General features: G+C 45.3%; 1 protein-coding gene across 4 annotated transcripts in view; it reads left to right on the top strand.

Annotated features, from left to right (window-relative positions):
- The window catches only part of LSAMP (limbic system associated membrane protein), a 1,035,828-nt gene that overhangs the window by 111,375 nt on the left and 897,388 nt on the right, over nucleotides 1-27,065 (top strand). Inside the window, exon 1 of one of the 4 annotated variants that reach the window (XM_065063095.1) lies at nucleotides 20,043-22,183. The exons of the other annotated variants lie outside the window; for them this stretch is intronic. The gene's annotated coding sequence lies outside the window, so the exon portion shown is untranslated. Of the gene's footprint in view, nucleotides 1-20,042; nucleotides 22,184-27,065 lie in introns of those variants that run through there. 4 annotated transcript variants of the gene reach the window in all.

Below are 27,065 nucleotides of genomic sequence, written 5' to 3'. Positions count from 1 at the left end.
AGTCTCCTGAAGTGCCCCAGCTCCCTCAGCCTTTCCTCACAAGGGAGGTGCTCCACTCCCTTCATCATCTTTGTTGCCCTGCACTGGACTCTCTCCAGCAGTTCCCTGTCCTTCTTGAACTGAGGGGCCCAGAGCTGGACACAATATTCCAGATGTAGAAGTGTCAAGCTGATCAAAAGAACCTGCTTTCATAGTTACACTCAGATTATGCTCTTTGCTGTCCTTAATAACACTGCCTCATTGCCACAATTCTGATGGTGGCTGTGCCTTTGCTTCTGTATCCACAGGATGGAGTAGGTACCTAGTTGGATTTTGGGAGGGCTGTTGTGCCGTGGGGAAGTGCCAGGTTGGAGGGGAATGAGGAATATTTGACTCACTGCCTTCCGCTCAAACCCATCGTGAGTGTTGCCTTTGGAGGAGGTTTCCCAGTGGGAAAATAAAGGGAAACTGCCCACGCTGAGCAACAGCTGCTACTGTTTCAGCAGCGCCATGCGTGGTTTCCCCAGCTCCCCTCAGCTTCTGTGGAACCATTTTTATTTGGTGGATGAATACTTCGGTGATTATCCCTCGAAAGTAGAGTTTGGGCCAGGATCTGGGCTCTGCCAGAGTGCCAGCACACTTGGCAGACCCACCCAACCATGATGTGGCTCCTCGAGGAGCTTTTTAGAGATGAGTGTCTTTTGAGCTACCGTGGAAGGATGTTGCAGGTGTGTGTATGTACCCAGGGGAGGACTCACACTGCAGGCTCTTGGCTTTCTCTTTCTTTTTCCCTCAATACTTCCTAACCCTCTCATGTTGCAAATCATCACTGTAGGACTTGTTCCTGCACAGTAGCATAGGAGTAATTCCCCAAATAAACCTGTGCCTTCCTAGGAGGCAGGTACCCAGAGCATTCCTGGGACTGTGGGCAGTAAAAACTCTGTAAAGGGTAGAGCGAGAAGAGACAAATCTTACATGGAGAGGAATTATGAGCATAGACACTAACCTTACTTGTTCTCTTTCTTTTTCTCCCCTATTGCACACACATATTTGGAAGTTAAACCCATGAACTAATTGCAAAGCCACATGGACACATCTTTATATCTATACAGAATAATAAAACCCCCATTCATTATGTACTCTGCAGTGTCTAACCTTCATTGCATCCAGTAATTCATTTGCCTGGGAATCAATCCAATATCAGAATAGCAAAAATAAAAAGGTTGGAAGAGATCTCAGGAGTCCATATTCTTTCTTGCAGACAGGATCAAAAATATCAATTGCAAACTGATGATCAGCTTCAAATAGCCATACACGTGTAAAATAGGGTCAGATCTGCCTACCAAATTAATGGACTTTTTCTCTAAATGTGTTTTTTTCCCCAAAAATTTTCTTAGGAAGATTCGGTTGTGAGACATGAGAGATTTAAGTTTCTTATATCTTATGACAGCATAAGACTGGAAGCTAATAATCATGAAGATTTTCTCGTTTGGAAAAGGAGACTGAGAGTCCCCTACTGCGGCATGCAATATTCACTTCTAGGTCCTGTATTATCATATTCCGATTAAAGCTTCTGTACACATAAAAACGTGAGAACATTATGGAAATGTTATAATGTTCCAACATATTTTAGCATCCCAAAACTTGGAACATTTTGGAAATGTTTTACATGCATTCATTTTGAGTCTTTCTGTCTTCCATATGTCCTTTGCAGAATTTTTGCAGTCCTCACAAGTTTTTGGAAACACATTAACAAATGGTTTTATCAAGGTCTCTTTGAAGTTATGGGGGACCCTTTCACCAACTCAGCAGTTTTTGCCAAAGATCCTGGGATTTTTTGGGTGGAAGACAACATGAAGTATGAGATGTTGATAATGACTGGAATAATTAGGAAAGCATTGAAAAACAGGACTTTTTTTCTGCACTTGGGAGTTGTCCAAAAGAAATCTGCTTGTTGTCAAGAGAGCCCTAATAGTGCCTGTTGCAGGTACAGTCATTCAGAAGGTGGTATCAGCCGTCAAACTGTTGCGATCTAGTAGGAAGCGTGTCTGGCATTGCACTCTTGTCGTGGGTTGCAGACATCTAGCCTATTCATCTGTACTGCTGATTTATTTTAAGTTCACTGCTTTGGGATGCTCCTGGTTTAAAGTACTTGTCAGCTCTAACAGAGGCAGCTTTGAAACCTACACTGTTTTTTTCCTGGGAAATAAATATGTTTTGTTCTAGTCCAGTAAAAGTTTTGCATTCCTTATTATAAAATTTGAACTGTAGTTACTAAAACAATGCAACCATATGTTGCATCCGTCTGTAGTTTTAGCTGTCATTGGTGGAAGTTTTTTGGCACTTTGTACTCAAACCAGACCTCACCTTGCACAAGTAATCTTCCATGGCAGAAATGGTACTGTTTTTTTGCATTCTCCTTTTATATGGACCATCCAAAACGAGTTTGGGATCTCCTCTGTTTTCTAACTGACTTTCCTGGGTTCACACATTATCTTTTTCCTTCTTCCTCAGCATTTTTAAGGAGCTGGTCATATTACTTTTAGAAGCTTGTGAAATGATTTTTAGTTCTTTACATTTTTGTTGTCTTCTACTATAAAATGCATCAGCCCTGTGTTTGACTCCTTTCACTGGGCATATCTGCATCGAGAGGGAAGTTAATTGCAGGGGCACTTTCTCAAGCATCCCTTTCCTTGATGGCTGGTATATGTTCTCTATGTTTGTTACAGTTGCTGTAAGCCATATCAGAAGAATTACTAATAAAACAGTATTTGTCACAATCTCAGAAGTGGAATTGTGTTGCACAGCTTCTGTACAGTGCACATGCCATTTTTCTGGCAGCTGGAGCACTTCAGATTTCCCCATGTTAGCAATTTTAGGAGGATATTTGGAAAGGGTAGAGGGATTCGTTATAGGTCCATATGCAGAAGAAAATTATATTCTGCTGATAAGTGAAAAGTTTATTTGAAATTTATTTGGAATGAGAGATTTGTAGTTTAAGTATTCACTTCCAAAGCCTCCTCTAAAAAACTTCTCACTGCACTCCTTGAGTCTCTCTAGAAAATATTTTTATTACATTTTATTTTGTAAAAAGTAGAAATATCTATCTGCACATCATGGACTTGAACAGGTGAAGCTGGCTGCCCAAGTGACCGGGAATCTGCCGTGTGCCCCAGAGAGGGTGAGAGGAGTTTTGAAGCATCTGCATAGGAGCATTGTACACATGCAGCTACTCCCAGTGCATCTATGTGTAGTGGTGTCTTGTAAGACTTCCAGTGACTGTCATTACAGGTCCTGCTTTTCAAATATGCTCACTCCCAGCATGAGGAGCTCTGTTTTGAAAACCTGGATGCTGAGTTTGCTGCCCGAATGGGATCTCAATTCTTTTGAAAACATCTGTCTCCAGTTGTGAATGCTGCACTCTCCAAGAGTGCCAGCCAAATGTCTGCACCTGCTCCAGATACCAAGCTTGGAGTAACCCTGTTCTAGCATAAGCTTTTTCCCTTTTCCATGCACCGGGCATCATGTGAAGGGGCATGACGTGTTGGAAAACACTTATTTTCCTTTCTGGACCCATTCCAGAGCCCCAGCATGGCCTCACTGGTGCTATGCTGTCGGAGGTGTTGCCCTTTGCAACACTTGTGTGAGCCAGGTAGTTTGTGCCCTGGTCTGCTTTGGCTGTGGGCTATGTATCTTCTCCTTTGATTATGTTTTCTGCCACACCTCGCCTCTTATCTCTACTGCCACAGTTTTGCAAGTGGCATAGAAATCCCTGTATAGATAGTTAGTGCAATATCAGGTGAATGAATGGGGGGAGACTTGTCAGATATGTCCAGAAATGAGGCATAATCATCCCCGGTGCCTTTTCTCACTGATGCCAACAATGTGATTTGAAAGAAAAGCTGGTTCCATGTCCAAATACAGCCAAGGAAGTGAGATGCCTCATTGTTTCTGGGGATGAGGCTGTGAGCTCGAAGTGTCTGTGCATCTTCACACTAGGTTCCCCTGGGGAGATATGTACACTATCATTACCGAATCATTCAGTGTGCTGTTGAGCACATGGGACCGTCAAACTTCTCAGTTAAATCTACTCATAACCATTGCAAAGCCATTTTGATGGCTATGACAGTTAAAACCTCTTACGGTGAAATCGTTTATTGCAGCCTAACATTCCACTACAGCAAGAGTAGGTGCTTCTAGTAATCCTTGAGAAAGATCAAATTGAAATGTAAAAAGTGTTTCTCATTGTGGCAATGGCTAAGTGCTTAACCATGTGAGGGTCCACTGCGCCTCCATTTCAATAAGGACCACAAGAGGAAATTAGCAGAGATTCAGAAAATCACCGAAAGGGAAGTGGCCTCACAAATCAGTAGTTCTTTTCACTAGAAGGCATGCATATGCACAAGCAGGCATGTCTGCAGGGATTGAATCTTGCTGTTGTTTTGCATGTTGATGCAAAGGCATGCAAGATGAGGCATCTTGCATATTCTTGGTGATAATTACATATTGGGTATCACACTCTGAGCTAAGTAGTCCTTCACCCTGAGCCTTCATTTTCTTTTTCTTGGCGTTATTTCTTCCTCAATTATATATGTTTGGACTGACCCAAGCCATTTTTCTCTTTCCTTGGTATTTATAGCTTTTATGCAGTGGTGCAGAGTCATTCATATTCGCACCACACAAGTGTTGGAAAAGAAAAGGTATGACTGTCCTTTCAGCTAGTAACATTTTGAGACCTGAATATCTTCATTAGAAAGGTCATGAAAAATGCTCTGGCATTCTGCTCTCATCCTGTGATTTACCTTCGAAGTCCAGACTACCTAGATCACGTACAGCTATGCATGGGACATGCACTGAGGAAGTATCTAGGGACTGGTGCCTGGACTGGTCCCTGGAATTAGTCCCCACTCAGTAGAGGCTGTTGTAACCACTCACAGGCAAAGGGGAGGACAGGAAGGTACAGTCAGAGTGCTTTTGCTTGGAAAGCGTTGGATGGCATGGTTTCCCTGTGGACAAAATTCCATTTTCTGAGCAGCTCTAATCACAGACCTGCCTGATAACCTAGGTCACTCCTACAGGAGCTTGTGTTTGTGCTGCTGCTGCTTATGCTGTAGAGGAATATAGAGTTACAAAGGCCACTACCTCGATATGGGATTTGCGTCTCAAAACAGCTTTCAGTTGAGAAGGAAAGTTGTCAGATTCTTGGAGAAAAAGCCCTTAGCTCAGCACTTTCCAAACTTTTCTTCTTGATGCCCCATTTTCAGAGGCAGTGATCTTTCCTCCAAGATTTCAGATTTTTGCTGGAGTCAAGACCCCTATTTTGGGATCTGCTGCCTTAGCTTCTTACATTGGTGGGGTCATCCCCAGGGATGCTAGAAAGTAAATCCCTTACAGGCTGCATCATAAGCTGATCTGCTTAATCATGTGGAAAGAAAAGTTTTAACCTGTGCCACTGCACAGTTAGAAAGATACACTGTGGGGTGGTCACTCTCACCATGCAAAGCACTGGCACCACTACATGGCATGGTAGCCGATGGACTGGTGGTCCTGTTTACTTTTGTGACTCTCCTACATCTGCAAACAATGCCTGTGAGGATTATGAAAGGTCATTGTTTCAGGAGAGAGAAGAACTTTTCATGATGAGATGGCTAGAAGTAACCTGATGAGGGGATCTCATTCATCCCACTGCCAAAAGACCTGGTCAGCTATGCTCAGGTGTTTCCTGACATGTTTATCTAGCAAACTCTAAAACACCTTCAAATGGCAAGGTCTCTGCAACCCAAGGCAATCTTTTCTGGTGCTTAAATGTTCTTACCACTACATCTCAGAAGTGACTTCTAACCCCTTTCTGCAATCCAACCCACACTTTCCTTGTTGTATTCACCATGGTTATATGGAACAAACTGTTCTCATTTTTTTTTTTTAATTTTATTTTTCCGAAACCTTTGAAGTTTTTGAAAACAGTTTTTGTGTCTCCTCTGTTTGATTGTCTTCTCTAAAGTAAACAGCCCCAATGCATTAAAGCTGCCTTAGAAATCGTGCTTTCTCAGCTTCTGGTTATTGTCAGTGCCTTCCTCAGGTCTCTCTCCAGCAGGGCCACATTTTCCTCAGGGTTCATTATCCCAAGGTGTGCACAGTACTCTGGCTGATTCCCACCAATTTTTGCTAAAACAGATTAGTTTCTGTGCTTTGCAGATTGCACCCTCGTACACATATGCAGTATTTGTTTTTTTCTTACGAGCAAGGCAATGGTGATTCCCCTTGAGCTTTTGGTCTCCTGTTGCCTTTTCTACTGTAACCTCCTTTTCTGCCTCGTTGTTCATCCTGCATCAATGGAGCCTGTTATTCCTGCCAAAGTGCGATACTTTGCACACACCCATACAGTATTTTATTCTACTGTTTATCAGCTCATGTTGTAAATATGATGAGATAATTTTTAATTCCATACCTATCTTCCATGTGCACTCCTGCTCAGCTTCCTGTCATCTGCAAATTCAATAAACAGACTTTATACTGGTCATTAATGAAAATATTGAATATCACCAGACTGCAAACAGATCCCTGCACAAACCCAGCTGGTGCATCCTTGCATTTTGACAGTGAACCATTGGTAACTACTTTCTGAGTACTGTTTTCCAAGAGGTTATGTAGCCATTGTATGGTGAGGTTGTGTAGCCATTCATCTAGACCACGTTTTCTGAGCTTGCCTGTAAGAAAGTCAGGAGAAAGGGCATCAGAAAGCTTACTAAGGTCAAGATATATGACTGAACTGTTTCTCTGTTGTCCACAAGACCTGTTTCCCTTCTAGTGAAGAAAATTAGATTGGTTTGACATTATTTTCCTTGACAAGTGCATGTTGCCTGTTAGTCATCTCCTTGTTATCTTGCAGGTGCTTAAAAGTAGTCTGGTTATTTGTCCCAGCTGGTTCCAGGGAACAAAAGTGAAGCTCCCTGCTATATAATCCCCTGGCCCTCACATTTTTCAAAGTACATGCCATGTTAGGCCATTTTTTTTTTTTTTGTGGAGGCAGGTTTAGCCACTTGATTTTCCAGCTGATTGCAGGTGAAGGTTGAGGCAAAAATGTCAAGTCTGGGCATGCTTGGTTGACAAACTTTGTACCCAAATAAGGTGATTGACTGTCCTGTCACCCCCACACCAGAACTGTGGCCTTCTTGCTTCTGGGGAATCGTTGTTACAAATCTGAAGTGGGAGGTTTCAGAAGTTTCCCTGCACTGTAAATAAGATAAATTCTGCCTTTTTGGGGTGTATCAGAGCAGTGGATGTGCATAGACAATCCCTGTACTGGCCAAATCACAAGTGCTGTAAACAAGTTAATCTGTGTTTACCCTTCAGCGTTGCCTAGCACTGACCCAAGGAAGGACAAGGAAGAGAATCTGAATGGTATTTCTGTTCCGCTGTTTGGAGATAAAGTAGAACAGACAAGTACCTCCTGGTGTGTGTGTGAAGAACTAACTGTGTCTGTAACTGGCGCAAGCCTTTTTGTGTAGCTATTTCTGGGCAAATAGGTTTTGACTGAGCCTGGGGGTTTGTTTTGGAAGATTTTAAAATATCCAGGGAGGAACCTTTCACTTACGTTAATGAGAAGTCTCAATTTTGCTTAAAATGGCAAAGACAAGACAATTCAGGGTAGATTAGAGAAATGGATAAGCAAAGGACTGATAGAAGAGCCTTAGAAGCAGAGAAAGGCATGGGAGAGAGGTATTTGGGGTAAAATGGACAGAGTGAGCACAGGCAGAGATGCTGATGAATGGAGTGAGGAAGAGAAGGAAAAAGGCCAGTGGAAGAAACTGAAACAACAGAACAAAGGTAATGGTGCATTGATGTATTTCAAGGTTTTCAAGGACTTCGTCTAAATAAAAGAAAGCGTAGAGGCTAGTATGGAGAAGAGTGAGAAAAGATGGGGAGATAGCAGAGCATAAAAACTACCTGGAAAGTCTTTGCTTAATGGCAGAATATGTACATTTCATTGGGTATTTATGGTCCATGGCTTCTGTGCAAGCAGGGTGCTGCTCAGCATATCAGCTCATAATGAGGAGCAACATGTAGCTTGCATGGTAAAGGTGACAGTTTCTAAGACATGAGCATAACCAGCACATGTTCCTTTGGCAGAGCAGGAGAAGGCAGATAACCCTTCAGCAGAGGTATTGCTCTTTAATCCCAGCACCACTTGCATTGTCATTTTTCTAGGCAAGAGTTAGCCAGCACCTGTGTGGACCAAAACAGGGCTTGTGTTGCCCTTGGGTCCATTTATGAGACAGACAACAAGCAGAAACTTGAGGGCCCTGAGCTGTGCAAGGCTGGGACCGCTGGACCAAGCTGGAAAGCAGTGCTCTCTAGGCACTGACACGGGGCAGGGGAAAGGCCCTCACTGGCTTTAAGGTGGTGTTGAGTTTATGACAGGACACAATCAATAGGAGCAAAGCTGGATGACAGATGAATAGCCTGAGAATGGTTATCGTTGCAGTATGAAACCATGTTGCATTGATTCCTGACACTTGGGGATTAATCTGCCTTCAGGTACATCTGGCTTTTAAAAGTGCTCTGTTTACACTTTTTGCAACCTGAAATACAGTCAAGTGAACTGGATTTTTCTCCAAGCTGAGAGACATCCAGCTCTGGAGTTTGGTTCAGCCAGCTAGAGGAAAACAGCGAGCTAGCTGCAAACTCATGATTTTCACCCAGACTCTCCCCTCAATACCCGTGAAGCTGCTGCTTCGTGCCTTTTGGCAGGAGCTCTTCACTTTCCCTTCTGAGTTCTCAGGTCTGGTGAAACACGGGGTAATGACTGAAGCCTCAGGACCCAAAATGTGGGGAGAAAGACAAATCAAAATGGAACAAAGGGGCAGTGACCATTTGCAAAGAAGATGTAAGGGGAATTCATTCTGCCTAGACCATCCCAGCCAGTGTACAGCATAGAGGACAGTTCAGAGGAGGAAGAGAAGCAGACACTGAAGGAGGGAGGTGGGTCTTGGGGAAAGATGGAAAGTCTGATGGAGTGAAATAGGACAGAGGTGTGTGCTAAAAATAGAAGAGGAAGATGTTATTTCTGAGGGCTTTGTCCCAAGGGCCTTTAGTCATATCTCTACATGAGTCAGTAGAGAAGAGAGTTAAGAAGATAGAGGACGACACATTTTTGGAGGGGAAAGAGGGTGTTTTCACTAAATAAAGTGTACTGACAGGAACAGATTTTGCCCTAAAGGTCATTTGTTAGCAGCAGACAGAGCACTATTGACTCCTACAGGCCTGCTGGATCTGCTGTTGGAGACAGCGTGGTGCAAGCAGCCAGGGTGAAAAGGAGAGGTGGGGAAGATGAACTACACTAGCTGGGCCTTTTACTCTGCTCCCACACTTCATCCTGATCTGTGCAGGACCTTGTCTGGCTGGTCCTGGTGTTGTCATCAACAAAAACGAAATGGGCGCCACACAGTGTAAATGAACGTTTCCCTTCAGACTTGCTGGCGTAATGCAGATGCCATGGAGATGCAAGCCACCTTAGCAGACCTGCAGGGATAATGCCATTGTTCTAACTCCCAGAAAACACCACTTATGGTCTGCCAAAAAAGGATGAAGCTGGTGGTCCTCCAGGTGGCTGACAGGCAGTGATGAACTGCGATAGGAGGCTGGGAGCCTGCACCTAAGCCTGAACCAAGGGATCACCACGCAGCTGCTCTGCCTTTCCCAGGGAAAGGTTAAGTTGCCTGGTGCAGGCTGTCACAGGCTGACGGTTTGACGTCGCCTGCTTATAGATCCCAGGCCTCGGCCAGGCCTCACCACTTTAACTTTCACTCTTAGTAAATCACAAAATGAAATGGAGTTTTCTTCCAAGTGACAAGTAAATCTTGGCCACTCTCTGGCTGCTGTACTGGTATCGCTTAATTCTGTAATCCCTTTGCCCTCCATTCCTTGGTGCAGCGAGCACATGCTGGGAAGCATTGGAGTGACAAGTGATTTCTCTGCCTGACACCTCGACTGGGAGACTTGATTAAGTGAAAATATCTTTGCATTCTTCTTTTTTTTTTTTTTTTTTTTTCAGGTGCAGAGAATAAAATGCACCAAAGGAATCAGCTGGGGCTGGGAAACATTATAGAGATTCCCTGCTCTGCCGCCTGCACTGCCTCTCAGGCCTGTGCCCTTGCTGTGTTGCACATACAGCTAGTTTTGTGTTGAGATAAGGATTTGCCTTGCTACTTCCAACTTTACTCTGGCAGACTTTGAGAGGTTTTCTTCCAGGTCTAGTGTCTCGGCAGTGTTCCTTTCAGTGGTACCTCCTGCCAGAACTAGAGACTCAGGTAATCCCATCTACTCACAAGGTGAGGAAGTGGCTCCTTCCAGCTTGGGGAGCTGGAGCAACTGGGAGCTTCCCCCATCAAGAGGGCTGTAAATCATTCCCTCCGGCATCTTTCACCCTGCCTTGAGTGATATTACTGCAGCTCTGGGGACTATTATTAGTATTCAGCGGTACACTTTTAAGCAAAACCTGAGAAAGGAATTAATCTGTCAATAGGAATAAATATCCTGGACAGTGATTTATGCAGATCCTGTACCCAGAGTGACTGTGTTCGTTTCAACTGCGTCTCTCAGCCTTATTCCCAGAGCTAATACAAAAACTTGCATTTAAAGTAACATTACAGCTGGCTGATCATTTGTTCAACACCTAGGTCTATGCAAGCACTGCTATACTCGGGAGTCAAAGCCGAGAAGAAATGCATGCGTCTGTCACTTTTTACAAAGATCAAACAGTAAGAGACACAGCCAGGGCAAAGGGTTCTGATTAGTTATCCTGGGCACATATACTGGACTCTGGCATCCTGTACATGTAGCAGCCATAGCCTGTTCTTATAACTGCACAAGTACTGTGTCATATCAGTGGATACATGCATGGAAAAGTATGTACAGCTGTGTAAATGTAGCGATGCATCTGTGGAAGGAGAAGACCACACTCTTCCTATGTGGCAAGCATAACTATAAAATCCTGGCATGCAGTGGATGTATAGTTAAAAATACAACAGAGAGCTGTTCATTTGGGTGCACAGGGTCCTGAGAGCACATATGATGGTGACAGACCGGTCTGGTTGGAAAAGCATGTTCGTGGGTCAGGAGACTTATGCTACATTTCTCACTGTTCTCCTTATTTGTTGTGACACTTTATACAAGCCACTTCACAGATCTGTTTCTTTTTCCTGGTGTCTACACTGAAGGCAATCACAGCACCACCAATTCTGGATTTTTTTGTCATGTGTCTCAGTGATAATTTGTGCTTTACCAGATGCCTCTGCTTCTGAAAGTAAATTGTTCTCAACCTTTTGTGGCTTTGGTGGCAGAGCAAGACTTGAAAATATATATGGCCTGTATCCATCCTTGAGGCTCATACAATGACAAAAAGAAGGGGGGAAAATGAACTTTTCTTATTTTTTGGAGATAATTTCTGCTTTCTAGAAAATTGATTAGTGATGTTTGCATGTTTCCGGGTTGGGAATGGTTATTGGAGTGCTGACAGGATTCCTCAGCCTTGTGTCTGTAGGATGCCGTGCATCGCTCCAGTGAAAGGTATTCCCAGCTTTGCAGGCCATTGCATTGTAGCAGGAGGCTATCACAGGGTTATGCATGCAGTAATGCTCCCAGGTCCACAGTGAAGGCACACAGCTCAAAACCTACAAATGTATGTGTATTTATATAGAGAAAAGCACTTAAAAATCGAGAGGTTCAGGCACAAAATGTGTTCAAATATACCATCCATGAATTGAATAGGAATCACAGAGAGTGAAAGGTACATTGAGACGTAGTTGTACTGTTGCATATGCTTCCAGGTGTGACCAGGGTTGGGAATAGAAGTGAAGCCCTCTAATTAAAAGAGCAACATCTCTCCATCTCAATGGATGCAAGTGTGAATTGCTCCCCCTGAGTCAGAACATCCCTGGAGATGTGTGGAGCAGCACGGTTGCAGTGGCAGCTGCACTGCCAAGGCTCCTGATTGAGTTCCACCATAACTGCGCGAGGGGGGTTGTTGACAGGAAAGAAACAAAACAAAACATAAACAAGACAGAGCTTCTGAAGTCACAGTTCGTTTCAGTTTTCATCATAAAACAAGAATACTGTGCAAAGGGGGTGACTCTGTAATTGACATGGTTTAAAATCTGGGGATAGGTGCAGCCCCTGTACTTCCAGTGCTTTCAGGCCTGGTATTCATAGTGCTGACTGTCCATGGCTGCTAGACCACGAACACAATCGCTACATGCGAGCAACCATCCATCCCGCTCCTTCCTCCTACCTTCCTCTCACTGGTACACTGGTACACAACGCAAACCCATGCATTTGCTACCTGGCATCTTTTCCCACCCACTTTGCAGATGGGAAGAGAGAGGCTTCAGCTGTTACCCGTTGTTTCTCATCCCTCAGACTGGCTGTATTCTGCAGCAAGCTTCTCTTAAAATTGTTCAGATTATTACTGTTGTATATTTTATACATACACACACACGCGCGCGCACACACGCATATGTATGTTTTTATATATATATATTCTTCGCTCTCCCTCCGCAGCTGAGATGCACCCGGGATTTATCTTTGTAATGAGAAAAGGGAGATAGGGAGAAGTAAGGGCATTTTTCTCTGACTTGGATTGTAAGTCATTTTGATATTCATTGTAAAAGATGCTTTTCAAATATTTAAATGTATGTGCGCTCACATATCAGTTCTTCAGGATGGATTGTATGCAACGTAATCACTGTTTTATATCTCTTGCGCTCTGTGATGTTCTCCTGTATCCATTCCTTTCAGTAGCTTCATCTGGGAGAGATGGGAAGATGGGGATCTGGAACTGGGATTACATCCATAGCCTGTGCTCTGTCATAATTTCTTTTTTGCAAGAGACTAAGGCTGGAGAAGAAATGCACTCACTTTTTGCCAGGGCTCTCACCTTTTCCAGTACTAGCATTTCTGGGGGGTGGAGTGGCCTTAAAGTAGCTGAGCCCTCCTGAAGAAAATGCTCTTATATCCCCACAGGAAAAGCTGAGCTGGGATTTTGCTTGATAATTAGCTCAATGTGCTTGGTAATTAGCTCAAACAAAGGGCGTTTCTTTTGAGGTGGGGGAAGTGCACAAATTTAGAGGTATCAATGACATCCGTCCAGCTTTACCCTAGTGTGAAAATTTCTTCTTGTGACTTGGGGTGGGTGGATAAGACAGGGAAGGGTGGGTACGCCCGCTCCATCTTTGTGTGGCTGGGGCTTGGGGTTGGCCATGCTGCATGCAAACTCTTCCTCCCCCTTCGTCCTTGGAAGGTCTGCTCCCTGTCAGGTGTGCCATCCTGCCATCTGCTCCCAGCACCAAGCAGCTGGTACGATTGCCGCAAACGTTGGCAGGAGCGGCCTTCCAGCCGCGTGAATGACAGCACGCACCGCTGCTTCCTTGGCACGGAGAGCAGCGCTTGTAGCTGGGAATTAGAGGCTTGTAAACCTGCCGGCTCAGGGATGAGGGGAACGGCTCTCAGCGGCACTCCCGAGGCGTGGGAATCTGCCTGAGCTCCTGCTCACGCCGTCGCACCTGCAAGAGTCCCAGCCAGCCGCAGGCCTGTGCCCATGGTGGGGTGCTATGGCCGAGGCCTGGAGGCACTGAGGATGCTCCCTTCCCATCGCCTCTCCCTCATTGAGCAGAGGCAAAGTGGTCCCAGCTGCAAGTGTCAGGGCAGCCCTGCTCCTCGCCAGGCTGCTGCATACAGCAGCTGTGCGGCCTCTGCCTGTGGCACAGTCACAAGGAAGAGGGGAGCTGGGGGCAGAGTCCAAGAGGAGAGGAATATCAGCTCTCTCTGACTTATGGGGGAGCATGGAGGGAAGTGGGGTAGAGTAGGAGGAAGGAGGACAGGTTTGGTGGAAGGATCCCAGCTGCCTTGTGCATCTGCTTTCAAAACAGTCAGTGCATGCTGCCCCGTTACCTGCAGGGCTTGGTAAGACAGTGCATGATCTGTCACTGGCTCACTGCTGGAGCCTCCAAACTTGAACAGCTCAAAAACCAGTACTGCAGCCCAGCAGGGAGTAGAGGGAAAGGGAAGGTGCAGACCTTTTGCACCAGCCAAAGGGAGACAAGAAATTTCTTCATACAAAAGAAACCCAAAACAAAAACAAAAATCTAAACAAACAAAACTACACCCATGTTCCCCCTGCCCCCCAAACAAATTTCCGGGAACGCTAAATACAGAGCATCAAGAAGCACCATCAGATTTTTCTGATTTTTTAAAGTGGGGCTTGCACCATGGCCACTGTGTGAGTGTGGTTCACTGTCGGGACTCTAGTAATAGCTTGGACATCTGTCTGCTCTTCAGACTTCTCCACAGGGTAATCATTTAAAAACAGGGGTTTTTCTAATGTCCCATAGCAGGACAAGACTGAAGAATAATTTCTGGAGTTTGAATTCTGTCTGGCATGATGAAAATAGGCTGTAAATTTCAAATTTTGGAGTATGTTGTGACCTCTCCATTCCTGGCAACCGCAAATGTGCAAGTTGGGTCCACATATCAAATGATGTGCCATAGAATTTCAGAAATATTTGCATGTAGAGTTCAGACTTATCCTTAGGTTTCTGGGAGATCCTCTCTTACCTGGAGAGGTACAACTTGCCCTGTGAGGTGTGTGTAAATCCTTTTTTAAACCTGCAAACAAGCAGGCTTGGATGAATTACTCTCATTTTAGGCCATGGCCAAAACAAACCGTGGGTTACAGTCTTTGTCTTGGTGTTGGAAAGCTGATGTTGTTTTTCTGGGTTCTTGTCCCTCAGGGAGAATCACCAATGGGCATAGAAGAGGCGTAAACCTCCTACCCTTTCAAGTGGTTAGAGACTGGACCAAAGATAGATGGCAAGGCTTAGAAAGGGTGGGAGGCCTGAGCTTCAGACTCCTGTTGCAGAAGAGAAATTGAACCTTAAAAGCTTCATATCCTAGGTGATGAGTCCAGGAACTCATTTAGCTTTTTGTCCCTTTGTGTCCAAGAATTTCATTGTGGGAATGGTCCTGTTGAAAGTTCAGGGAAAGCTGATAACAATGAAAAATTGTGGCTTTTTTGTATGAGTTGGTATATTTCCTCAGTGTTTCATCCCGATACTCCCAGACCCTTTTGAGACTTAAATCTGTGCTCTTCTTGCTTTTGAGCTCTGTTCAAAGCCCCTTTGAAGGTCAAAGCTGGAACCCTGGCCCTCACTAATCCCTCCAAGTTGGTCCTCCTTGCTTCGAAAAGCACCTTGAAAATGCAGGTGAAAAGGTGTGAAATAAGTTCTTTGCCCTCTTCTCTGCCCTCTGAAGAGGGGGCTTCACTTTCCAGAGTTGGGAGCTGCTCTTGCACCTTAGCTATACCACTGCTCATCAGTGCAGAAGATCTGAAAGGATTGACAAATAGATTAATACCTGGCAGCTATGGCTGAAACTAGCTATCTCTGAATGGGCAATCATTTATCACTAAATTACTTTCTCTAAGCCAGGTAATTTCTGATCAACATGCACAAAAACAAAGCCACAGCAGTGATGTGATGTTAACCAGAGGCCATTCCTATTCCCTGGGCTAGTGCAGCAATGAATGCAGAGAGAATTGTCACTTGAAAGGTTTATGAAGCTTAATGAAAAGTGACATTGCAGGATGCTGGAGAGGGAGGGGTCCACAAGGCTAGGTCTAGTTTGTCTGGTGACGAGTGTCACATGTGGAAAGGACATATGACTGGAATAATTGCCACTCAGGAGCAAGCAGTACTGGTGGAGCTAGTGCTGGGACAGTGTGGGAGAGCACTGGCTACAGAACAGGGACTCAAGGGCGTGAAATGAGTCGTAGCCTTCATTTTTGTTGAAACAGAAGCAGCCCCATACCATGAGTTTTTAGTGTAAAAAGGGTGATGAGAGGTGAAGTGTGCCCGAAGCAGAACCACAGAGCATGATATGTTTGGAACTGTTGGCTGTACAGGGATTCAAATCCAAAAGTTTTGGCGTGGCAGGACTTGATGTCATTTCTGTGTCTGTAGCAGACCAAACTAAGAGCTTAGTCCAAGCCTTGTCGAAATCTGGGTCATTCCATTCCAACATGATAACTCCTGAAGAAGAAAGTCATTTTCATTTGGTGAATTTTAAATGTGCTTTATGTTTTCAGGGATCTTTAAAATTCAGAGGAGTTAGAAGCAACTCCTCACCTCACAGAATAGGGGCTGGTAGAAAGGAGAAGCAAAGATATTTTTGCATGTCAAGGAAAGTCATGGCCAAGTTCTTATAAGGGTACCTTGGCTAAAGCCATGCCAAGCACCTTTGACGAGACACGTTTGTAGTATATCTCTCTGGCCATGCAAGGTTAATTTTATTGTGCCTCGTAGGGATTCTTTAATTGATGTGCACACATACTTTTAGGCTGTGCATGAGTGTCAATGCAAAGTAAGATGCTCCCCATTAACCTGCTGAGCTTTCCCCCTCCCTCTCTGCACCTCAGGGATTGCTGGCCAAGGCACCCTGGGCATCTCAGCAGATGTCTTTTCCCTGGTGCTCCATCCAGTATTTCTTAACTAATACCTGGGAAAAGAGGAGCTGGTAAGATCTGTAAGGTTTGTTTCTTGACAAATGTCCCATTTTCACAGGCAGTTGAACTGAACTGCAGCTTGTGCTCCATTCAAACATGTCAATAAACATTATTGCAAAGACGTACAAGCAATAATGGGAATGTATAAAACTCACCTTTATTGCTTCTTGCCATGAATTTACACACTGCTCTAAACAGCTTTTACTCCTCCAGGGGAAAGCCTTGGGATTTTGCCTTTACTGTCATGCTGATTTCCCCAGTTTCTATCAGAGACCCTTGCTGCCTTCTCTGCCTCCTCACCACGAGTTCCAGGGATGGGAACACTGCAGCAGAGGTACAAATAGATGTCTGAAGTTGCAGTCAGGCTCACTTAAAAGCTGAAGAGGTGAAGTTGCCATTCTCCGGGATAAGCTCCTGTGTATGTTATTGCCCGTCTTTTGCTTGATCACACAATGCCAGGGAGTAAATTACATTCGACAGTGCAGTGGAAGGGAACAGCTCAATTCCCCTCTAGCTGTAGCTTCAAAAGTGTGGCAGTTGTATTTCTACATGTAGAAGGAGGCCGCTCACTGCACTCCTGCAACACTTTCACTGATTCCACTTAAGGTATTATGTCAACAAGGCACAGTCAAGCTCTTCATCAGTGGTTTGGCACTATTTTTCCTGTAGCGGGAGGTGGTCAACAGTACTTGTTCAGCATGAAAGCTTTTTGGAGGGCACAAGGGTAAAACCCATTCTTGAGCTGTTCCATCGCAGAAACAGGGTAAGAAGAAACATAGATGTGTGCAAAAGATTCCCAAACTGAGTTTCTTGGTAATTGGGAAGTGTGGACCAGGAAAACTAGCAATATGTGAATACAATACACAAGCCTGATGATCATTGCAGAAAAGGGATTGGTGGTTTTGCTACTACTCCAGAATGCCAGCAGCTTTGCTCTAGCCTAATAATTCCTTTCCTTCCCTTCCAGGGTTCAGCAACTGCCCCTTGCCTTGTACCTTGTGTAGTAGCTGCATCAGGGACTGCAGTTTGACTTTGCATGGGACTCGGCACAACAGCTTCTTGGTCCCACCATGTATTCTCTGTTTCCTTTATCAAAACCACCTGGTGCCCAGCAGATCTGTGCTCGTACCAAAGCTCAGCACAAACACTGTTCTCTTACTGCTGTATCCCACTGTCTTCTGCCTGGGGAGACCCTTCTGCTGGAGCACCAGTTCCCATGAGTGGATGAAGGGCTGCTGAATGTTAAAGGTCTGGGAAACGAAGGCTGCATGAAGCAGCTGCCTTCCCCACCCCCATCGCCTGGCTCACCCAGGAGCACGGTTCCTCTCTGCTTCCCGGGCTCCGGCCCAGCTCTCCCAGCTTTGTGCCAACAGGCGGGCTGTTAGTTCGGGACCGGCTGCTGCTCGTGGAGCTCTCGGCATGCTCTACTGCCCCTGGCACTGATGCTCATGTGGCTTCAGGCGCTACCGCGCTTCCCAGCAACACTGGCTCAGCCTGCCAGTGAGCAGGGCCCTAGCAGTATTTTAATGGCCTTAGCTCTCGGATGGCTGCTGCCGTCCTGCTCTCCCTGGCCACCCTTGGTGCCCGGGTGCTCTTGTGTGCTGGCCTGAATCTCTGTGAGGCTCCTTCCATCCTGTGACCCAGGCCCAGGAACTTGTAGGGGTTTAGCCCAACTGATCTACTGCAACAGGCTCTGAAATTTGGGACCTCAGCACCCTTCTTCCCAGCCAAGGTGCTACTTGCAGCTTGAAGCAACAAGGGTGAGCTTTGAGGCTGGCCTTGATGTGGCAACCAGGCCTCCTTGACTTATTGTTGGTGCCTGAAAAATTCAATGCCCCATCCTTCCCAGTCCATCTCTGTGCCTTCAGTGGTGTTCCTGCCTTGCTCCTTTTTCATCTCCCTTCTCTCACCCAAGATCTAATGTTGTTTTTTTTTTTCGGTGGGGAAGAGGACAGCTGCCTCTAAGAAGTCAGCATGAAGTAGTATTTGTCCCACAGCACAGGAAGGGCTGAGGGAAAGCTGCAGAGGTCCCATGAGGTGATATTTCTTGCAATTTTGATTTTAAGGCACATTGACTCATATCTAGATACTGAAATTGCAATAATAATTTTGTTTTGATTGTCATTGGTGGGCCAGGGGTAAGGCATGGTGGACTGAGCTACCGGTGATGGTTGCATTTTCTCTGGCTAAGTAGACTGTTCCCTAAGTATTCTTGATTTAACTCTTGCCAAAAATAATGTTACCCGTCTGTGGCTCCAGAAGTTCCTGCTTGTTGTAGCCTGAGGAGAGAGCTCTCCACTTGGCTGCCCTTGCCTCTGCCTGCCACATGGGGAGGCAGGGTAGGATATTGCTGAGGATCATGCTCTCTCCTCAGCTAAGGAAAGAAGATTTTGTGTAGGGGAGAGAAATGAGCCAGCCAGCAAGGAGAGGGAGCTCAGCCCCCTGGCATCTTTCCTTTCTGTTTTCCCTCTCGCTTGCTTTTACTCCAGCTTTTGGAGAGGAGAACAGGACTTGCCTGAACTGGCCTCCTGCTGGTGGAAGGAGTCTGTCTTCTTACATACTGTATTAGCAGTAGGCAAGGGAGATTAAAGGATTCAAAACCACAAATAACCACAGAAAGTTTGTTGTTTGATTGCTTTTTAATTTGTTTTTATACATAATGTCATGATTGTCTCTACTTGCAGAAGCCCAGTAGGCTGACTGTATTCTATTGGCTCCCAGTATCTTGAGTTTCAGGCCATCTGGGCATAACAGCTGTGAAACTGCTGCATTGACCTAGTCAATGGGTGTAGGAGGTCTAAAAGTTTTATACTCTCCAGTTTCATGAGGACTAGCTTTGTCTCAGTCTTCTGACGATCATATCTTGAGTTTTTACATAACCATACAAAAATCCTTGAGAATAGGTATGATGGCTAATAAAGGCAAGACAATGGTTGAAGAAGATTCCATCAAGTGGATGGAGCCTCTGAAAACTTGTGGAAATATGTGCAAAGTAACTGAGCTGGCCCTTGCACTTTCCAGTGCTAGGAAAGAGATCACAATGAGAAAGCAGGATAAGGCATGAAGCTCCTGTTTTCATAATCTTCAAAAACTTTGGTTTCTCAAAGTGTTGTCAGATAAAAGCCAGTTCCTGTGACAGCTGGGAGTGGGTTGACACTTCTTTGCTAGCTGAAATCACAACATCCATATAAAAAAGGCTAAGAAATTTCTCCTTCCCCAAGCAAATAGATTTGCTTTTGTTCCTATCAGCACTGTAGTTTGAAGTTCGGAAGATACTGAGAGAAGACCTGGAAGTGTAGACATTTTCATGTCCATGGCATGGTAGATATCTAGACATGGGTCTCTGACCTTTCCTCTGCCTTTTCAACCTGTGTGTTACATGAGGTGGGAGAAATAGGAAGTAAGTATATCTTACTTTTTGATTCAGAAATGGATGTTTAAGTGGTCATGCTAATCAAATATGCAACTGCTGGGTTAAGATATCTCACACTGTCAAAAACAAGCCAATCCTGCTTTGTTGCAGGTGCTGGCACTGCTAATGCACTGCTCTTAGACTTAGCTTCCAATGGTTGTGTTAAAAATTAGTCAGTGAAAAGACCATTGTGTTATTAATATACTGTGTACCCCTGGATCTATTTGATAAGATCCAGCACTTGCCTAACAAACAAGTTGGAAGGAGTGGAGGCACAGGCAGGGCTGGACATGGGTGCTGGGGAGGGTATTGAAGAAGAGTGTAAGGACACTTGTTATAAAAGAGAACAGGCTGTGTAAAGGCAAAGTGAAGATAACTCAGAAAGAAAAAAATGAGGAAGATATGTTGAAAGGAAGAGAAGGCGATGAGAGTGCAAGACCAAAGATGGAGGCTGGAGTAGAGGAAGAGCTTTATCTAAGGAGGGGGAAGGAGAAGAAAACTATATATGGAAGAAGAAAGCCAGACATCTAAGCAACGAGCTCATGAAAAAGACAGGATCAGTACCTGCAAAGGATCTCAGAGAGCCATAGGAGATGAATTAAACATGGTCCCAAGACGACCAGAATCCCTGAGCAGCATAGAAAAATTAGTTTGTGAAAGAATTCCTGAGCTATGAGTGAAAGCCATGGCCAGATTTAAAGTCTTTGCATTTGTTTGTAAAGTGCTGTGCACACCTGTATAAGTGCTGTACAAATAAAGTAGGCAGAGAAAAGGAAAAAGTAGGGAAGGTAGGAGGTAAAAGATAAATGTACACAAGAGAAATAAGTGCATTTCTTTTTTTAAAGGGCAGAATTTTTTTTATGGGAAAGACACCACTGTCTTGCTATCAGATTGGCTGGGTTTTATTCCTGGCTCTACCACAGACTGGCTTTGTGACCCCATGGAAGTCTCTTCACCTTTCTGACACTGTTTTGTGGGGTTTTTTTTCATTTGTGCTGTGGGATGATGATAAAAACATGTTCCAAGTACAGGTCAGGAGGTTAAATATCCACAGCCCTCCTCCCCTGTCAAGTTGCTGTTAATGTTATAATCATCATAATCTTGTACAGGTGAGACAGTGCCACGTCCCTGCCTACAGAGCAAAAGATACGCAGAGCAGCAAGAGGCTGCACCCTTCCCACTCCCCTCTTGCCATTAGACATGAGGGTCTCAGCACCCTGATACTGCCTGGAAGGCAGTGGCGCTGAGGACAGGGAGGGGTGTAGCCCACCAAGGCTGTCTGCAGGACCGTCTTACTCAGCTAAAGCTGCTGACAGCTATACTGCTATTTATTTATTTGGCTGCTGAGGACAGAAACAGCAGGAGATAATCATAAGAAAATCATAAAAAAGAGGAAAAACCAGCAGATAATATTCTGCAGAGGGATTTAACGGGGTGAAAAATTGTCTCTTGCCGAACTGTCTGTGACACTAAACACTGTCTCTGAGATCTTCACTCTTCCTCCTCAACAGAGGCTTAAAGAAAGCGACAGGCAAGGCTCTGAGCCAGTGTCTGGGGGCTTTGAAAATATGACAGGCAGGAGCCTGGGTTTTTCTCATCAGCATCTTTCGGTGGCATGGATGCAATCAGTCATTGCGGCTGTTTCTGAGCAGGACCATCTCCTCCTCCTGCCACAATGAGTTGAGGGGAGGACACTTGGGAAACACCACTCTAGTTCTTATGCCCCAATCTTTCAATTGAGATTAATTTTTCCCTGTGCTGCAAGAGCATGGCCAAATAGCTGGAAAGGCTGCAGGCAGCTTGCTGCTGCTTTAGGAGGCAGGAGTTTCAAAACTAATCCTGAGCTTACTGTACCAATCCGGCATCAGCAAGATGGGACCTTCTTGAACAGAGGTGACGGCTGAGGTTTAGTTCAAACTGGGCTGATCCCTTCTGCTGAAGACATCAGGTTCCCCCTGCTGTGTTGAAAGCTTCCTCTGGCAGGGAGAGGAGTTGAGGCTTGAGCAGTGCTGCTGCTGTGCCATTGTGATGTCACAGCGTGATGTGATGTGATGGTATTGTGACGTATGAGGACAAGGTAAGGCGGCTGTCGGGGGCTGGCTCAGATAGGCAGGGTCCAACTCATTCTCTAGAGTTGGCTGCAGAGACTCAGTCACACGATACAGAGCGCTGCTTTTAGAAGAAAGCAAAAAAACCCAACATTTTGTTCCACAGTACAGGAAACTGGACGGGAAACGGTAGGCTGCCAGGCTTGGAAAATCTGTGTTTGCTTCTCATTTCTGTTACAGGCTGCAAGTTTGAGTTTGAGGTAGTAACTGAATCTTGTTTACCTCTTTCAAATGGGCACAGTCCTTCTTTCTTGCCTCCCAGGAAGGCTGGTGAGTAGAACTATCACATGCAGGGTGCCCAGACAGGATGTTGCTGATGGAGGTCTTGGAAATGGCTGGTTAGATTTCCTGGGGAACAACCACAGATGTAAAAGCTCTCTGAGCTCCCATCTGACTGCTCCCTCCCCTTACAAGGTTGTTTCCTACACAGTGTTACTCGCTGTATATGTCTTAAGCAGTGAAATTTCTCTTAATAACCTTAATTGATCTTGCTGGACTAGAGCAGATCACACATCAGGCTGAGCATTGTGCCCTAGTCCTGAATCAATTTACCGTCTCACTCTCTAGTTCTTATCCATCCAGGTTTCTCTGAGGAAAACCCAATGTAAATGCAAAGCAGCTACTGGGCTCTGTAAGGCAGCCAAGTGATGAGGGGGAAATGCTTTTCCAGAGTGTAGTGGAGGGAGCACCTTCATGGGACAAACCCAAAAGACATAGCAGAAAGCTGGTAGGGGCTTGAATCTAGTTTAAACCCCACATACAAACATCCCTCCTTTCTGGGAAGGTTCACTTGGAAATAAGTTGGTACGGTCACTACCAGTTAGCTGGTTCAATATGGCATATCTGTTCCTCAGCACAGTTGTCTTGCAGGAGAAATGATATAGGTGCTGGTTCCTTTGTCTCTCTGTGGAAGAGCAGAGGTTTAATTTAAACAAAGATCTGCTTCTGCTGCTAGGGGTTAAAGTGCACCACCAAGGCCTACACCACTAAAGTAGCACTTTAATCAGTAAAGTACGAGTGTAAAGGCACTGTAACTACATAAATCACAGCCATTTGTTGTTAAGTACTTGTTTCAGACATGAGGATGTAGCAGCACAGCAACTTCTGAGTTCCCCATGCCTGTGAATAGGGAGGGGAAAACACCTGTTCAATTTTTGAGGGTTTAGCAAGAACAAAAAGAGCTTAAAGACACCCCATGATCCTTATAGTCCTGCCCGAAGCCGGCATCAGACTCTCAGCCAGCCATCAGGTGCAAGGGCTCTGTCCTCCCCTCTAGGACAAGGCGGTTCACTAGTTTGCAGACAAAAAGGCTTAGTAGCAGACACTGAAAACACCTTTGTGAAGTAGGTTTGAACTCTGAGGTCTTGATATTCCAGCCATTAGACTGGACCTATATGTGTGGCAGGAAGAACATTATAAAGCAGTGCATTTCCAAAATGAAGTCAGTTTTCAATTCTCCACTAAAATACACGAGGTCTGTTGAATGTCCATCCTGCCCAGAAACGCTGAGCTATTTGTAATGCAAATCATTTTGTAAAGATGGAAATGGTTCTCTCAGTGATAATTGCTCTATAAAAGAACCAGATAGGATATAACTGAGAAAAAGTTTCTTCTCATGCCTATGGCGACTCAGTTCATTTTGGTATCTTTGATCAAGCAATTCAGTGACAAAGCTATTCAGCAAAATGACGTCCTTTCAATGAGATATTTTGCACGTACTCTGCAGCATCTCCAAATCCAGTATGTGCCGGCATTTGAACAAGCAATTCTCAGCTTCCTCCCAGCCAACTGTGCTGCCTCTAGACAGTTTTGAGGAAGCAGAGAAAAATCCTTTCTGTTCAAAAGTCCTCAAGTGTTGACCAGCAGGAGGTCTGCTGCTGATAGACTCTCTTGGCAATGAAAGAGATCATAAATTACCCCAAATGACCTGCATTTTGGAAACATTATTTTCAGTATTAAAAAAGAGAGGGCAGATCAGGATAGAAAGATCCCAGGAAGTCCTCAAGGAAACTTTTAGAAATTCTGCAGCCAAACCCCCTCAGAGTTGCCAGTGTGACCCGTTGTTGCTGGGAAGCCTTGTTCTGGCCACTCTTTGTACCCTGGACATGCTCTGGCATTGCTATTTACAGAGACAAACAGAAAAGGGTGAGGGAACGCAGCAGGCTTGAGAACACTAGCTGTTTACATGGAAACAGCGGCATTTGGATCGGGAAGTATAGGGCCATCATACGGCTGCTTTCATAACAGGCTTCTCTGACAGTAAGTGCCTCTGTCCTGCCATTGCCCGCCAGTTACAGCATCTCAGGTGTGCTAGCAGAATAGCTTTTGAGCTGTTGAATTGTGGTCACAGTGTCACTATACTGCTGGCACGGGGACGTGGTAGGTTTTTGTGGCAGGGCCAGTGCATCCACATCTTGTTGGAGTATGCTTCTCCTTCCAGGTGTACTAAGGCCATGCTCGTCAAGGCCGCCACTGCTCCAAGTCACCCGTGTGATGCACCGAAGTGGGGAAGGCACAGAGAGCTTGCTTGTGGAGTTTCCTCGTCCTTATCAGTTCCCTATAGACCCTTTTATTCCTGTCACTTGTCTTTTCCAACCTACCACCCACTGGCCTGCTCTTGGGGCTCAGCTGGGAGGGATCCCGTGAGCAGTTTGGGCAGGATGGTTGAGTGATGTGCCTGTCTGCAGCAGAATGCAAGGTGAGCATCGGGAACGGCTCGCGACTACACATCAGCCACAACGAAAGCAATGGCAGCAAGCTATCGCAGTAGTTGGAAGGGCTTATTGCTTTCCACTTTATTTCCATGTGGGAGGGTAAATATCAGCTGCCGCTGACAGGGCTTCTGTTTTGATTTTGACCAAATGAAAATGAATACTTTTTAATGGAGAATTTTCTTGACCAGGTTAACAACTTCCTCCTGCTTCTCTGCTCTCAGTACCAAACTGTCAACCCATTAGTCCCTTCCTCTCCTTGCCACCCCCATCACAAGCGTGACCCACCTTATCAAACAACTATTGCAAGGGCCTGTTTCACAGTCACTCAGTGTCCAAGCAGGCTGAGCATCTGCAGCTCCTGCCATGTCAGGGTTTCAAACTGCCATTTCTGTCTCCCAAAACTTAGCATCAGTGCAAGGCACCAAGAGGTGCGAGTCACTGCAGAAAAGACACATTCACAGTGAGTCATCCATGTTTACACTGACAGCACTAGCAAAAAAAAAAAAAAATTAAAAAAAAATTCCTGGCTGTCGACTGTATGGATTAATATTTTTGCCTATACCATTTGGCTCTTTATCTCTAACATGCATATAGCAAGTGTGACAGTGACAGTCAAGAGGACAAGGATTTCCTCATTAAGGGGCGGAAGGCAGAAAGGAGGCAGGATCCAGCATGCCTCTGAATTTTCAGAGCCATCAAAGCCCATTTTGGGATGGAGGAACAGGTTTGAGTTTGTCAGAGCAAGGCTGTAGTGGGGATCAGAGGCTGCCCTTAGTGGCCTGTCACCAGTGACTGATTCTTGCTTTCTCTCACCTGTGTCCCAAACTTCATCTCTCACAGCTGATGCCTTCTCCTCTCTATATTCCCTTCACACACCAGCACACAGCGGCAAGCAGAGAGGCAGAAAGTGAGCGTGAGAGCTGGCAGGGAGTCAATATATTTCAGTGTTTTATTACTACGGAGCTGAAGTAGCATTTAGTTGGTTAGGCTCTGCGCAGAGTGAGCAGTCTAAAGTGACTCAGATATCGGGGCCAACGATTAAAGGCACAACAAAAAATCCATGAATTAATTAGCAGGTCAATGGTGGTTGAGTAGTTATTGCTAAATTACAAGGTTTGCATGCAAGGGACAGGATTGATCACTGGTATTTTCCAGCTACTCTGGCTGTGTTTTAGAGATGTGGGTCAGTAGGGGTAGGTTCCCATTGATGCGGTGACCGCAAAGCAGGTCAAGAAAGGTAGGGGAAGAGGCTGTCTGGGGTTTATCACCCCCTTCTTGTGCATTTAACAGAGGTTCAGAATTAGTTGATAACATCTGCCAGGCAGCTCTGTTCCTGCATCAGCTCTGCGAAGCCTCGAGGGGCTGACAAGTGAGTGAGAGAGCAGAGCAGGACCAGGGTATGGGATGGATGACATGGTGGGCATCCATAGAGGTGTCTCCTCTTAGCACTAGGGGAAAAGGGTCTGTCTGGAGTGAAAGCGTATTGTGCCCAAAGACAGGGTTTTGAACAAAGGCCGAAAGGATACCAAGACACACACACACACACCACTTGTGAAATACCGAACATTTTGTAGAAGAAGGTATATATACACAGAGCACCATTTCAACAACGGCACACAAAGGACTTGGAAACAGAGAAATGCAAGGAGCTCCTTTCCAGCAAGGAGTGTCCTGGGAAACAATCTCTTCCCGTCTGGGAAAGAGGCACAAAGACAGTATTACCTGTTGTGTGGCTGAAAGGAAAATACTGTTTGCTCACCACCACAATCATTAGCAGCTCTGCAGCGATGGCAGCTGGGATTGATCAGAAAGAAAAAATTACCCCTGAGGTCTCCCACATAAATGCAAAGCAGGCAGTGATGGGGGAAAGAAGAAAGGGAAAAGGAGAGTGATGCAGCTTGATGGATACAGTACTTGGGGACTCCGTGCTCCCCGTGTTGGGAACTCACCAGATTGCACTAATGTGCATAATAATCAAGCTGTCAGAGCCCTTGCTCCAGCTCTGCTCGGAGGCAGGCAGCGCCGAGAACATTTTATCTCATTTCCAAATGACTTTTTATGCCCAGTAAAATGCTGTTTTCATATCAATTAATAATTCAGCTAATAACACAATTAAGGAATCCACGTTTTGCTGGGAGCCATTTGGAGGAGACAACAGGGGAGGGGCAGGCATGGCACTAGGGAGGGAGGCTTTGGGCTGATGCTGCGCTGCACTTGTGGGTTGCTGTTCCTGCACAGAGATATCCAGTAATTAAATGTGTAAGTTGGGGAAGCCAAGAGTTACAGGTCCTGTGTCT

The sequence above is a fragment of the Columba livia genome, chromosome 1 (genome assembly GCF_036013475.1).
Source record: "Columba livia isolate bColLiv1 breed racing homer chromosome 1, bColLiv1.pat.W.v2, whole genome shotgun sequence".
Classification (NCBI taxonomy): domain Eukaryota; kingdom Metazoa; phylum Chordata; class Aves; order Columbiformes; family Columbidae; genus Columba; species Columba livia.
Note: the sequence above shows the minus strand (reverse complement) of the source record. Positions and strands in the feature narration are given on the sequence as shown.